Source organism: Oncorhynchus tshawytscha, linkage group LG15, assembly GCF_018296145.1.
Source record: "Oncorhynchus tshawytscha isolate Ot180627B linkage group LG15, Otsh_v2.0, whole genome shotgun sequence".
Lineage (NCBI taxonomy): Eukaryota > Metazoa > Chordata > Actinopteri > Salmoniformes > Salmonidae > Oncorhynchus > Oncorhynchus tshawytscha.
Window position 1 is genome coordinate 22,675,892 of NC_056443.1, and position 14,606 is coordinate 22,690,497.

The 14,606-nt window shown below is 40.7% G+C and overlaps 1 protein-coding gene across 12 annotated transcripts in view; it reads right to left on the minus strand.

Annotated features, from left to right (window-relative positions):
* Nucleotides 1-14,606, minus strand: part of LOC112232768 (adhesion G protein-coupled receptor L3-like) — a 328,717-nt gene that overhangs the window by 269,140 nt on the left and 44,971 nt on the right. The window contains exon 1 of one of the 12 annotated variants that reach the window (XM_042298313.1): nt 13,355-13,485. The exons of the other annotated variants lie outside the window; for them this stretch is intronic. The gene's annotated coding sequence lies outside the window, so the exon portion shown is untranslated. Of the gene's footprint in view, nt 1-13,354; nt 13,486-14,606 lie in introns of those variants that run through there. 12 annotated transcript variants of the gene reach the window in all.

A 14,606-nucleotide genomic window follows, 5' to 3' on the forward strand; every position in this document is an offset into this window, starting at 1 on the left:
TTGACATATATATTTACTTTACTTATCAAAGAGATACATATGTTGCCACTAAGATGTGAGACAGATGCACATATATATATATATATACATACTACTAGAATCAAAACATATATATATTTTAATTTACTATATATAAATACTACTATCACTAAGATGCTATGTTTGCATGCTATACTACATATATGCAGAAGTCCATACTATCTGGTGATACCTACCTTTAATTCAAATTACATATAATATGATACCACCAACAATCTTGATGTCTGAAGATAGACAAGATGATAACGTACCACCACATATTGATCACCCCTACCCCGAAGATATATTTTTCCATACTTAAACTTACGATACCACCACCACACAGATTCTTCTCAACTGCACTCACATACCACACACATGATCATATTTACCTACACATATGATGTCTACCACATTATTATGATACCAATTACACACATTATTTCTTTTGATGTACTCTAAATCAACATATTTTTATTTTTATTTAAATTTCTACATATTATTTTTATTTATGTCTCACCATATGATTCACATATTTTATTTTATTTTTACCACATATTTTTATTTACAATAAAGATGAGATGCATGTGATATATAAGAGAAAGAGAGAGGGGAGACTCTCATATTTATATAGAGAGGAGAGATAGACGGAGGACGAAGGGAAGAGGAGGAGGTGCCCAGAGGAGAGGCATGCCATGGGCCATAGATATGTACTATATATATAAGATAAGCATAAGGAGAGAGAGAGAGGGGACCCGACACTACATATGCTTATTATATTTAACTGATAACTACTGGTTATTTTTATGATAAATTTTACCGGACAAATTTTCACTACATATGATACTACATATTTATTTATTTTATTTTTATACAAGAGATATACCAGATATGCGTACCAAGAGATACGATGATGGCTCATATTATTTATTTATTACCACATATTACAATACAAACCAGATATTGATTGACCATATTTATTACTACCACATATTATTTATTTACACCTGTTACATTATTTTATTTCTACCTTATTATTTACTTATATATTTAGATGACACGACACACGAAGTATGGAGCACCAAGACATCATGATGACGCAATATTAAGATGATGTTCACGATGACACACAATAGATGATACACACACGTACGCTGCGATGATTATTGATACCACATTATTGCTATAATACCCACGATTAATACGACACATCTACTATGACACACACATTACGCCATACACATATATTTTTACGTACCATTGATGACACATTTAACTGATCACACCACATTTATTTACGATGATGACATACAGACCAGATGCAACTGACACGATGAACCTATTTACGCCACATTACGTGATTGATGGACGATGCCCGCCCACTTATTGCGACCATGTTTCATATACCACAGACACATGCCTTACCACACATGACGCCGCACACACATACCACACACATCATGATACCACCACACATGCATGCCTTGCAGCACATGATGCCTATGATTACTCACGCATATGATGTTTACGCACACCATGATGATAATGCACGTTGGATGCGAGATGCCATGTACCAGATGTCACCACGAGACCAGAGTGCACATACAATGCACATGCACATAGCACCACCGCAGGATACCACCACATTCACCACATTACACAAACTCAGCACACGACATGCCGCACCACACACTACATTACCATGCCACGTGTGACAGCCATGACCATGCCATACGACACGCACATGCCACAAGGCGACATATGAGTCCAGGCGAAAGACGCGATACGGGCACACGTAATGAGATACACACCTAGCCACGATGACGCTACTATATATAAGATGATACACGGTTTATACACAGAGCACCGTACTTTATCCACAGACGATGCATAACTTTCACCATTACATAACCAATTGATAGATGACCATGCACTTATGATGATACACTACCACATATTATTTATTGGCCACCAACAGATCATGATCACCACCATGACACTACAGATGATGCATACTGACGAGACATACCGATGAGATGATGATGATACCAAACACATTAGCATGATAGATGCCACATACATGCCACTACTACCACATAATACCATCACGACAGATACCACTGATCCACGATACTCACCACCACAGTACCACTAATAGAAAACATATCTACCATACACATGTATGTACTAGATACCGTACTACATATAAACAATACCACCATATACATGCAACACACTGCAGAGCACATTATGCCACTACATACACATGATGCACAGACATGCGCGATGTCACATTTTAAGACCCGATGACCACCATTATCCATGACAAACTGCTTTATCACCACATTATTGATGCATGTACCACACATATATTTCTTCCATACACGACATACTTTATTTTACATATACCATTTTACACTTATATCTTTATTTATTTGTCTACATGCTTATTTGACTTTTGACACTACATATATGATTTGATGTCACTACATGCACATTTATGATTTCAGATACTTACACACCATAGATGTGACTTTACCACACATTTTTACTCACGATGATGCACCACATATTTTACTTTTACTTTTACACCACATATGATGACTGCATATTTTCTATACGTATGTATGATTGATGACACTCATATTATTTACTTTATTTTATTTATAAATTTCATATTTATTTAAATACACATTTTACTTTTTATTTTACCACATTATACTTATTTTTATTTATTTTCACCATAATTTATTTATGATGACTACATATTATTATTTTATATTTACTACACTGACATATTATTTGATACACATTTACCATTTTATTTGACTAATGACATTTTTACTATTATTTATCACACATTTATTTGATCACCTAATATTTATATTTTACTAACACATTATTTATTTTACATGATTTTAGATGCATTATTACTATTATTTTTGCACTACATTATTTTTACACTACATTCAACATTCTTGTACAGTATGCGTGTGTGTATGAATCATTCATGAATGAGTGTATGGCCTGAGTACAGGCTTTCATAGATCTACCTCAGGATCCAATGACTTCAAGTTCCAACTGACTTCCTCCCTGAATGTGTCATTCATTCCTGGTCACTATAAATGTGTCATTCATTCCTGGTCACTATAAATGTAACCATCAGAGCAGGAAATGGTGAAACAAAAATAATGCTGCGATCGGCCAAACCCAATTGGATGCCTCCGATTGGCCACTCAATTGGGTTTGGTTGGGCCAGTTGACCTTAGTCACCAGCAAGCGTCTGGAGGTCTGGAGATAAGTGCCCTACTGACAAACATGGCTGACACACAGGTCAAAGGTCAAAGTGGTGAATATGGCCTAGTGCTCTGCCTTTGTGTTGTCTAATAGCCCTGGGCAGTGTTGATTGACGTCTGAGGGTCTCACACGCTGAATAATACAAACTTTGAGGATTATTCTTGCAACTGAACAGCGGGTGACCTTGTAGAGAGAAACAGGTACGTTTCTGGTTTGAACGCCACAAAGGTAGCTTCCACTCAACCTTTCAAAGAGTTGGAGATTCAATGTTGAGATGGAGGCATCCGGGGATTCAGTGGAAAACTGATTGGCAAAAGTTGCATACAGTTGGGTTCAAATTGTCCTCAGTTTACTACGGATGCGCTTGTTCAAGATTGTCAGGAGCGGCTGCACAAATAGAGTAGTCCCAAATGTGCTAACCCGGCCATCTGGCACTCATATACTGCTTGCATATACCAATATGTAACCCTTTCTCAGATGGTGGTCAGCAGTCCTTGACCTAAAATACTATTCCATACCCCAAACGCTCCCCGATCCCTCCCTCTCTTAGATCCCCAAAACCAACTCATCAGAAAAATTCAGAGATAATCATCTATAATTGGAAAATGTTGTTCTTCTGTGCCAGAGGCGTAGAAGAGTGGTGTCTGCGGAATAGTTTGAGTGAGGCGAGAGCCGGGCTATCGAGCTCCCCACACCTTCAGGCATTAAAATGTAGTTTGATGGAAGCTCGATTGGGCTGACCGAACATGTTTGCGGAGGGTGTTTTTGTCTCTGGACATCAGGAGAGCAATACTCAGTCGGAGTCTTGTCAGAGAAAAGGCACTCAGACCTGACAAATCACAAGAGGCCTACTCGGGCTTGGGCAAGGCACTCTGGGAAAGGAAAGCAGATGCTTAACATTTTATACCAGGGGGTGAGTATCAAAGTGTAAGACTCATTTGAAAATCCACCCACCTTGACTGTCAATTCAGTTATAATTCTGTCCAAATTATCCACTCGTTTTTCATGAGGGTGTTTAAATGGATTACCTGAATTGCAATTTACTTCCTGAATTGAGCTCAAACCCAGCTAGCAACCCCTTTAAATTCAGTTATGTGTACCTCCTCTGCTTATCAAGTGCAGTCACTCGATTACTAAAGACACTGCACAAAATAACAATTTATGGTGCTCTTGTTTAATTTAATCCAATGTCGAATAGGGTCTAAGTCATTAACAGCACAGTCTAAAAACACAAATATGCAAATGGGGTTTGGAGGAATTAGATTGGCGACCCCTGCCATTGATAATTACATCACCCTCCATAATCCAACCATTAGGCCATCAGCATGGAGACAGTGTGCGCTTTGAGGAGTGGCATGAACAGCTATAGACACAGATGAACACACACAAACTGTCCGTGGACGTAGGGTGTGATAGGGCCACGGCTCTTGGCTGTAAAGAGGAACGTGTTTGCTTTTGGAGATTTCAACCTATTAAACTCTGCAAGCAGTAGTAGCCCTTGGGGCAAGTCTACCGCAACCGCAGACGGTCCGAGGCAGTGGAGGACGTCCAACTAGGCAAAGAGACTGTAAACCACTGGGGTTTAAGTGCCTGGTGATTAGCAGCTTACTACACCAGGCATCCCACGCTGATCTTATAGGTCTTTAGGATTTAAAAAAAGGCACAATGCAGATTCAAATACAGGAGAGGATAGATTGCCAGTGAGGACTATTAACCATAGCTGCACAGGCAGTGAAATTAACCAAGCAAGTGGGATGGGGGCTCAGACAGTACAACATGACAAACCGAGGCAAAAGCCATAGATGTACTAGGAGCAAGGGAAAGAGCTGACACATATTAGAGATAGTCTGACAAACACACTCACACGTGTGTGTACACACACACACACTCACACGTGTGTGTACACACACACACACACACACAAGCTTGATCTCTCTCACACACACATATTTCTCCACATTTTCTGGCCTTGTGAACCTGAGCCAGCAATCCCTAATTGACCCACTGTGTAGCAATGTAACTCCGCTTATCGCCGCAGCAAACAAACCCCCCTTCTGTCTTTCATCAAACCAGACTAACGAGACTCAATGATTGCTTTAGGCTTTTTAGACCACACTGGACTTCCACATGGGAAGACGTTTTGCCCAGACGCCTGACATGGACAGGATAAGAGCCTTGGTTGATAGCATTGGCTGTCCGGATCAATAACGCGCCAGCGCGCAGACCCATTGGCGGGGAGTTTCAGAGAGCAACTTGTATTTAATTTCGTAAGAGAGACCAGGGCCTGGAGTGTGTTAGAGGCCAGCGGCCAGGCCAGAACACTTCCTTTCTCCTTGTAACGCAATATGATATCCTTACCCCAAACAAGTCACTCAAGAGAACTGCGATAGCTACAATGCTAACGCTAACTCAAAGGAAAGGAGTCTCAGCTTCTTCCCATTTATATATGCAGTGGTTTGCAATTCACTGGGTGGCTTCAGAGCCTCTCACTTGCCAATACGTAGCATCAGCAATCCAAGGTTTATATACAGTGTACAAAACATTATAGACACCTGCTGTTTCCATGACAGACTGACAGATAGATGAAAGTTATGATCCCTTATTGATGTTACCTGTTAAATCCACTTCAAATCAGTGTAGATGAAGGGGAGGAGACGGGTTAAAGGAGGATTTTTAAGCCTCGAGACAATTGAGACATGAATTGTGTATGCGCGCCGTTCAGAGGGTGAATGGGCAACACAAAATAGTTAAGTGCCTTTGAACAAGGTATGGTAGTAGGTGCCAGGAGCACAGGTTTGTGTCAAGAACTGCAACGCTGCGGAGTTTTTCCACGCTCAACAGTTTCCCGTGTGGCTCAAGAATGCGCCACCACCCAAAGGACATCCAGCCAACTTCACAACAGTGGGAAGCAATGGAGTCAACATGGGCCAGCATCCCTGTGGAACACTTAACACTCAATATTAGGAAGGTGTCCTTAATGTTTGGTACACTTAGTGTATAATTGGCCGTTCTACACTGAACAAAAAATATAAAATGAAACAACTTCAAAGATTTCACTGACTTACAGCTCATATGAAGAAATCAGTCAATTTAAATAAATGAATGAGCACCGAATCTATGGACTTCACATGACTGTGAATACAGATACCAACAGGCATACTGACTGGTTCTGATCCACGTCCCTACCTAAACAAAAAGGCCACCATTTGTATCATGCAGCGCAACACATCTCATTGTGGCCTGTAGAATGTTGCCTTAAAAATCAGCGCTCATGGCGCCCGGGGAGCAGGTGGTGTTGGTGGGGGGGTTACCTGCCTTGCAGGTTTTTCTACCTCGGGGATTCGAACCAACAACCTCTCGGTTGCTGGCCCAACGCTCTTAACCACTAGGCTACCTGCCGTCCTGAATACAACAGTAGCAGCAAATGCCATAACGCTAAGTCACCTTCCCGTACAGGGTCGTTTCAGTCCCACTGCATCTTACATTTGAGTCATTTAGCAGATGCTATTATCCAGAAAGACATAGTAAGTGCATTCATCTAAAAAAAAGGCTAGGTGGGACAACCACATATCACAGTCAATCTCAATCTGCAAAGTCGGAGCTAGTAAGGGGATGGCGTCTTGGACGGACGTCTTGGATGGAATCTCTCAGCACTCCATTGAAAAAGCATTGGGTCAAATCGTTTAGTGTCACTAATCCCAGAGAGAGGTCTCAATCTTTGATCCTCCCCCACAACCATCCCGAGGCCCCCCACCCCAGGAGCAATAATACAGCCCTCTTTTTGAGGAGTCCCATTGGCTTGCTGTGTTCCTGTTATTGCCAGAGACCTCAAAGCTCAGATAAGCGGAGCTTTTCTTCTTACCCCTCTCCACTCCCTTTCTCTTTTTCCTTTTCTCCTCATTTCTTTCTCGGCTCGATCTGACAAGCTATATTACTTTGCCTTCGGGAGAGGGTCATCAGAAGTGGGGTAATCTTTAAAGCAAACTCTGGAAACTCCCCTCATTCCTCCTCTCCAAACCCCCACCCCTCTCCTTCCACATTGAAGAGGGGCCAAGAAGGAAAATTCATTTTAGGAGAGGGATGTGGGTATGGCACGATGAATTTAGGAGGGTAGTAGTCCATTGTCGTGCCAGAGTTCCTCTGTTGACTTCTTGGCAGCCAGCTTTGAGAGGCTCTGGGAGCGACTCTGGGAGTCTGGCATGCCTTTTCCTGGACCAGTTGGTTTCAGCGCAGGGGGGGGGGAAATGGAGGGGAGGATGGAGATTTCTGACAGACGCCCAAAGCACACAAACACCTCAGGCTGGCAAGTAATAACATCATCTGTGCGAGACATTACCGGAGGATTTAACATTTATTTCCCCAATATGTCCCTGTTATGAGAAAATATTATTGCATGCCCCCCAACCCGAAATAGTCATGTCAACAATTCGGACAGAAGTCAGGATTCATTTTTGCACTCGGCAGCTATGTCCCAGTGACAACCTCAGTAGGGACTTTGACAGTTATTAAGACTGTTCAATAACATTTGTGATAAGGTTGACAAATGAGTACAAAACCATCTGTCCAGCAAGTGATACCCAAGTCATCATAAGACTTAGTGTTAAATCATTTAACGCTGCATTAGCATTCAGTTGTTACCGGTAATGCTCAACAGATGACTCAAAAATAAAAGGTGAATTCAAATCATTAATATAGATTAGCCATTGCACCATTTACTTTTATTTCCGCCATGTTAAACTATGTCCCCAAAACATGTATAAATACTGGACTATAAATTGTGCCTTCCTGTAATTATACCTATGCTAAAATGTTTATTCTACTGAGCCATTTACTTTATGTTCGTATTCTTACCTTTATTATTTATCGTTGTTGCCTTGTCGAGAAGGAACCTGCACATAAGTATTTCATTGAATGGTGTATAAACGTGTGCATCCCCCAAACATATGACTAATCCAACTTGGAACTAAGTTAGAGAGGCTGCATTGAATTCCGCACATAGTTTCAAAAATGTGATCTGTCATTCTGGAGATAGAGGCTCACATATTGCTCTGCTGATATTTTCCCAGAAAAGCATTGCCCAAGTGGCCTAGAAACTGCCTGGGCACAGCTACATAGATTTTGAGTGCCTTTCGATGTTATGCCCGACTGTTTGTAATACTTCTGAATGTATGCACTGCAAAGTCAGCAGAACCAATCACAATGTCCCAGTTCCTCTGGGGCATTGTCATTAGTCCAAGGCAAATTTGTGTAATTCAGTGCAAACATTCAGACTGGGCATCATTAAAATAATAAATAGCAGGGGTGGAATAAAAGGAGCCAGAATGCCAAGCAAGAAGGAGATCTGAATGAGACAATCAGGAAATGATCATTTCTAAATCAATATTAGCTGAATCTGTAATGGTGCCATCCTCTCATTTGGGATTCGGGAATCAAGGATGTCATGCTTTGACGCTCCAGAGTTATCGTGTTGCGACGGGTGATTGACCATGGTAACATTCCCTCTTTCTATTCATCTCCTCGATCTTCCCATTGGGATGTTTTAAATGAGGATATCAGATTGAAGAGAGAGGGCCCCGAAAACCAATGTTCCTCTTCTCCAGTGCCAAAACCACCCTGTCTAGCCTATTCACTCCCTGTGTGGATGGATGGCGGATCAATTGTTTTAACCTCTGTTGTGCCATGCGGAAGAGAAATGGCAACAACAACAACAAACTACATTTTCATGCATTTCTAACCATTGTCTATAATTATCTTAGCGAGATGTCTGTAAAACAAATAAAAAACTATAACAACAACAGTCTCCCTTAGAAAAATATGTGTCGGAGAGGTTAATGCAACTTCGTGACATCGGGATGTTTGGACAAATTGGATATTTGGATGAAGGTGGACTAGATGGAGGACACGGGCTAAATAATCGTTGTTTCCATTTATTGTGGATTTAATTGACTTGTCAATAACTTGCTTATCGCAAGGAAATAATAGGGTTGCATAGCCAAGCGCGTCGCCACACAAATACACTGAAGTTATGAGAAGAACTGGAAAAATTGAACTCGGCAAAGAAAGGCCTGCTCTATCCTTGTGTGTGAGGTTCTGCACTGTGTTAGTGAATAGGAGGGAGTGCCAGAGATGTGTCTGGTAGAATGTGGGGCCCGCCTGTCACATTGTAGTGGGTACTTTGGCGTTTAAATATTTATCTAAGGTACCTCCAGAGTCAGGCCCATCCACACATGAATTATGCAGAACATGGATCCCTTACAAGTATGAAAAATGAAGCACTTAACACTAAGCAGTGTGCAGCACTAATACACTGGAAATAAGTTTGGAGCTACATGGAACCACATATGGTCTTTATATCCATTTCCAGCAATGCTCTCACACTCCACATTATCACACTCTACCACTCCTTTTAGAAAGTTAGACAAAGGAATCGGTTTACGGCAGTTGCAAGTGTTATGTTAATTAACAAAATGGGCAAGTAAGTCGCTTTGTGCCATGTGGCACTGTGAGACAAGGAAATGTGATATTTGTTTCCGCCACCCATCCTTATTGTTAAGTTGTTAACTATGTATTTCTCTTTTGAACAAAGGAATAGGCCTTACCCCCAGCTACTGTCTTAAAGTGACAGTTCACTCCCAAATCAAGGTTTGTCAGATGTTTTCAGAACTCAAAATATTCACATTTTAAGATGAGTCCATGAGTCCCATGTTATCTGCTGTGTAGATATGCATTGGCTATATGCCTCAATAGCAAATGAGTATTAAAGGAAGGAAATAATTTCCCATTCATGTGGATTTTTTTTTCTCTCTCACATCCATGTGATTTACTATCTACTTATGAGGTCTGAACACATGAACGGTCACACAAGACTCATGAAATTGTCAAGTGTACGGGCGTGTGACTGCAGGGGCTACATAATTTCACTTTATTTTAAATTCAAAGTCCCCAGAGAAAGATCGTTGAGTATTCAGGATATTTCACTGTCTTAGCATCTGCTCTAGTATGGATTGTAATAAATACTTAAAGGGATACTTCAGGATTTTGGCAATTAGGCCCTTTATCTACTTCCCCAGAGTCAGATGAACTTGTGGATACCATTTTTATATCTTGGTGTCCAGTATGAAGGAAGTTAGATGTAGTTTCGTGAGTCAATGCTAATTAGCATTAGCGCAATGACTGGAAGTCTACAGAGACATAAAAATGGTATCCACAAGTTAATCTGACTCTGGGGAAGTAGACAAAGGGACTCATTGCCAAAACCCCAAAGGATCCCTTTAAGCTGAAAGCTGACATCACAATGGATGGCATGGAGTAAATGGGAAAACAAATCAGACAATCCTAAAATAAAAACATAATTTCCCGTTAATTTGTATACATTCAAAGTCCACTAGTTTATTTTTGCTGCATCAGCATATCAATGTTTATGACCGAAAACATCTGTCAACAGCAGCTGTTAAAGACAAGCTCAAGCAATACTTCATGTAGAACAACAGTACAAGTCAAAAGTTTGGACACACATACTCGTTCAAGGGTTTTTCTTTATTTTACTATTTTCTACATAGCATAATAACAGTGAAGACAACAAAACTATTAAATCACACATATGGAATCATGTAGTAGCCAAAAAAGTGTTAAACAAATCTAAATATATTTTATATTTGACATTCTTCAATGTAGCCACCCTTTGCCTTGATGACAGGTTTGCACACTCTTGGCATTCTCTCAATCAGCTTCATGCATTTCAATGAACAGGTGTGCCTTGTTAAAAGTATATTTGTGGAATTTCTTTCCTTCTTAATGCATTTGAGCCAATCAGTTGTGTTGTGTCAAGGTAAGGGGTGGTATACAGAAGATAGTCTTTTACCAAATAGGGCTAAGTCCATATCATGGCAAGAACAGCTCAAATAAGCAAAGAGAAACGACAGTCCATCATTACTTTAAGACATGAAGGTCAGTCAATAAGGAACAATTCAAGAACTTTGAACGTTTCTTCAAGTGCAGTCGCAAAAACCATCAAGCTCTGATGAAACTGGCTCTCATGAGGACCAGCACAGGAAAGGAAGACCCAGAGTTATATCTGCTGCAGAGGATAAGTTCATTAGAGTTACCAGCCTCAGAGATTGCAGCCCAAATAAATGCTTCACAGAGTTCAAGTAACAGACACATCTCAACATCAACTGTTCAGAGGAGACTGTGTAAATCAGGCCTTCAGGGTCAAATTGCTGTAAAGAATCCACTACTAAAGGACACCAATAAGAAGAAGAGACTTACTTGGACCAAGAAACACGAGCAATGGCCATCAGACCGGTGGAAATCTTTGTTTAGATGAGTCCAAATGTGTCATTCTTGGTTCCAACTGTCATTGTGAGATTCAGAGTAGGTTAACGGATGATCTCTGCATGTGTAATTCCCACCGTGAAGCACAGAGGTGGTGATGTGATGGTGTGGGGGTGATTTATTTAGAATTCAAGGCTCACTTAACCAGCTTGGCTACCATGGCATTCTGCAGCGATACGCCATCCCATCTGGCTTGCGCTTAGTGGGACTAGCATTTTCAACAGTACAATGACCCAACACACCTCCAGGCTGTGTAAGGGCTATTTGACAAAGAAGGAGAGTGATGGAGTGCTGCATCAGATGACCTGGCCTCAACAATCACCCAATGTCAATCCAATTGAGATGGTTTGGGATGAGTTGGACCGCAGAGTGAAGGAAAAGCAGCCAACAAATGCTCATATGTGGGAACTCTTGCAAGACTGTTGGAAAGGCATTCCAGGTGAAGCTGGTTGGGAGAATACCAAGAGTGTGCAACGCTGTCATCAAGGCAAAGGTTGGTTACTTTGAAGAATTTAAAATATTGATTTGTTTAACACTTTTTTGGTTACATATGATTCCATATGTGTTATTTCATAGTTTCAATGTCTTCACTAATTATTATACAATGTAGAAAATAAAGAAAACGGTGTCCAAACTTTTGACTGGTACTGTACAGTATGTCTATGTGGGACTGAAATGTTGTTCTGTGGTTATTCAGAAACAGTGAAGCATTGCATCATTCCTGCAGGGTTTCTACAACATTGCCTTCACAATGTTCATTATGCAGAAGAAAAACAGCCATAGGCCATGCCTCTACAATGCTGCACCATTTCTATTCAATCAGAGCTCATCCTCAAAATTAATTTCAAACTCAAGTTAGGGTCAACAGAACAGTAAGCAAGCAATGTCCTACACCCTCTGGGGTAAAATGGCCGCCTTTTTCCGACGCTCCATAGGCCGGCATATTTTTCAAAGACCAAACAACGGTTACCAAGCAAATAAGTCTCTCTGGGTAGTGTATCGATTTGTTCCGCTATGATGAACAGCTGGCCTAAATGGAAATGCTCGAGCAGCATGGAGAAAGAACAGATCTTAAATCAGATGAGCTCTGTATGAATAGGTATGATTGCAGAAAGGAGAGCAAAAGAAGAAACTAGTTTGGAATTAGGACACATGCAATAACAAATTAAGCAAGCAGTTATGATTATGTCGATGTTGCTAGTATCTGCTTTTTACTGTAACTAGGTACTACTTAGCTAGTTGTAAAGTGTTAACACATTTAAAGTGTACATATTGGAACAATTTAAAAGTGGAACACTTCATCACTTACAAGTGTTAGCGGAAAAATGTACAAAACTAAAGTAAATAAAGATGTATGCAGTAGTTTAATGTTGCTCAGCTGACAAAGCCAGAAAGTCAGCTAATTGCATTCCAAACTGAAATGTTTATCATCGTTCGATGTAGAACATCTCTTACAATGTATTATTCAAAGAACATTTCAAAGAATGCTCCGTTTCAATATAATGTAATCAAAGAAACCTTATTTCCGGAGATTCAAATGGGGGTTGGCAGCGGAATGGAATATCCACGTCTCGTTTAATAATGGAAGAAAAGGTATCTTGTTTATTTTACGTTCCTCACAACACCGGAGACAGAGGGACAGGGGGACAGAGATAGGAGCCAAAAAGCTAATTAGTGGGACTTGTCATTTATTAGTATCGTTTACCTCTGGAGTGGGAGGGTAGTTCAGAATGGTTCCCCCTGTCCATTAAATCCTCTCTGTTTAGAAATGGAAGAGCACACTGCCAATATTCCAGTGTTTCAGTAAACTCTGCGGTGTGGTCGGACAAAGTCCATCATGACTTGCACTTTCCTGGGTCTGGCAGCCATAAATGCATTGCAATGGTCTGGCAGTTACACACGGCTGGTGTGCGATATCCATACCGATGGACAATGCAGTGGAAAGAACAGGTTTATGACTTGGAATATCACGGGAGTAGAATGCAAAGTGAAAAAAGACCACACAGCTCCCGTTGGACGTGGCTAGGTACGAAAGAGAAGCTATTTACACCTCTTTTTCTTCATTAAGGTTGGTATAAATAGGCCGGCAACGTCCTGGGATACCGGATAATAACGTCAGCCCCTACCTTCTCTCTCTCTCTCTGAGGACATCTTACTTTGAGCACTGCACTGAAGATACCTTCCAAGTCCCGAGCTACGGCCCGAGGTGGTTCTCCAGGGAAGGCCGCTCTACCTTAACACACCTACCTCATCTGCATCAACGGCATACCTGGGAATGTATTTAACCCCTTCAAAATGGGGGGGTGGGGGGTATGCTTAATGCTGTAAAACCTTCATCCCTGCTTCTCTCCGTAGCATTGCATTATGTCCATGGCAGGCAATGCAGAAGTATACACATGAAATACATTTTATTTGATTTTGGCCCCTACTAATATATAAAGTGAAAACTGGTTCAAAGTTTAGATAAAGATAAATAAAAATAAAACATTTTTCATTCTTCCGCCTACATTTTATGTCAGGCCATAGCTTATCTATTCAGTTCAAAGCACAAGAATGGGGCTGGGGACGTTTATCAAAAATGTATGATGGTCTTGCATAAATTATGCAAAGTGTTGTCCTTGTGCCAACCAATGCATCCACTGAATAATAATTATGAGAGGGACTCGGGTACATGAGTATGCAGGATTACTGTGGCCAAACACGAGAGAGAGTGAGACACAGAGCGAGAGAGAGGGGTGGGATGTGTTTTAATCTGTCATTAAACATCAACAAATTGAGGTAGCTCTTTGGAGCCTGTCTTGCCACTATTTGTTTAGTGCAAAGAGGACAGTAAAGAATTTATATAATACTGTATAAGTGTTTATCAGCTCATAGTCCATCTCGATTTATATACTGAGAGTCAATAAGTATTTTCCAAAGGTTTGAACCAGATGAGCTACAAATGTTTCTTTATTTCA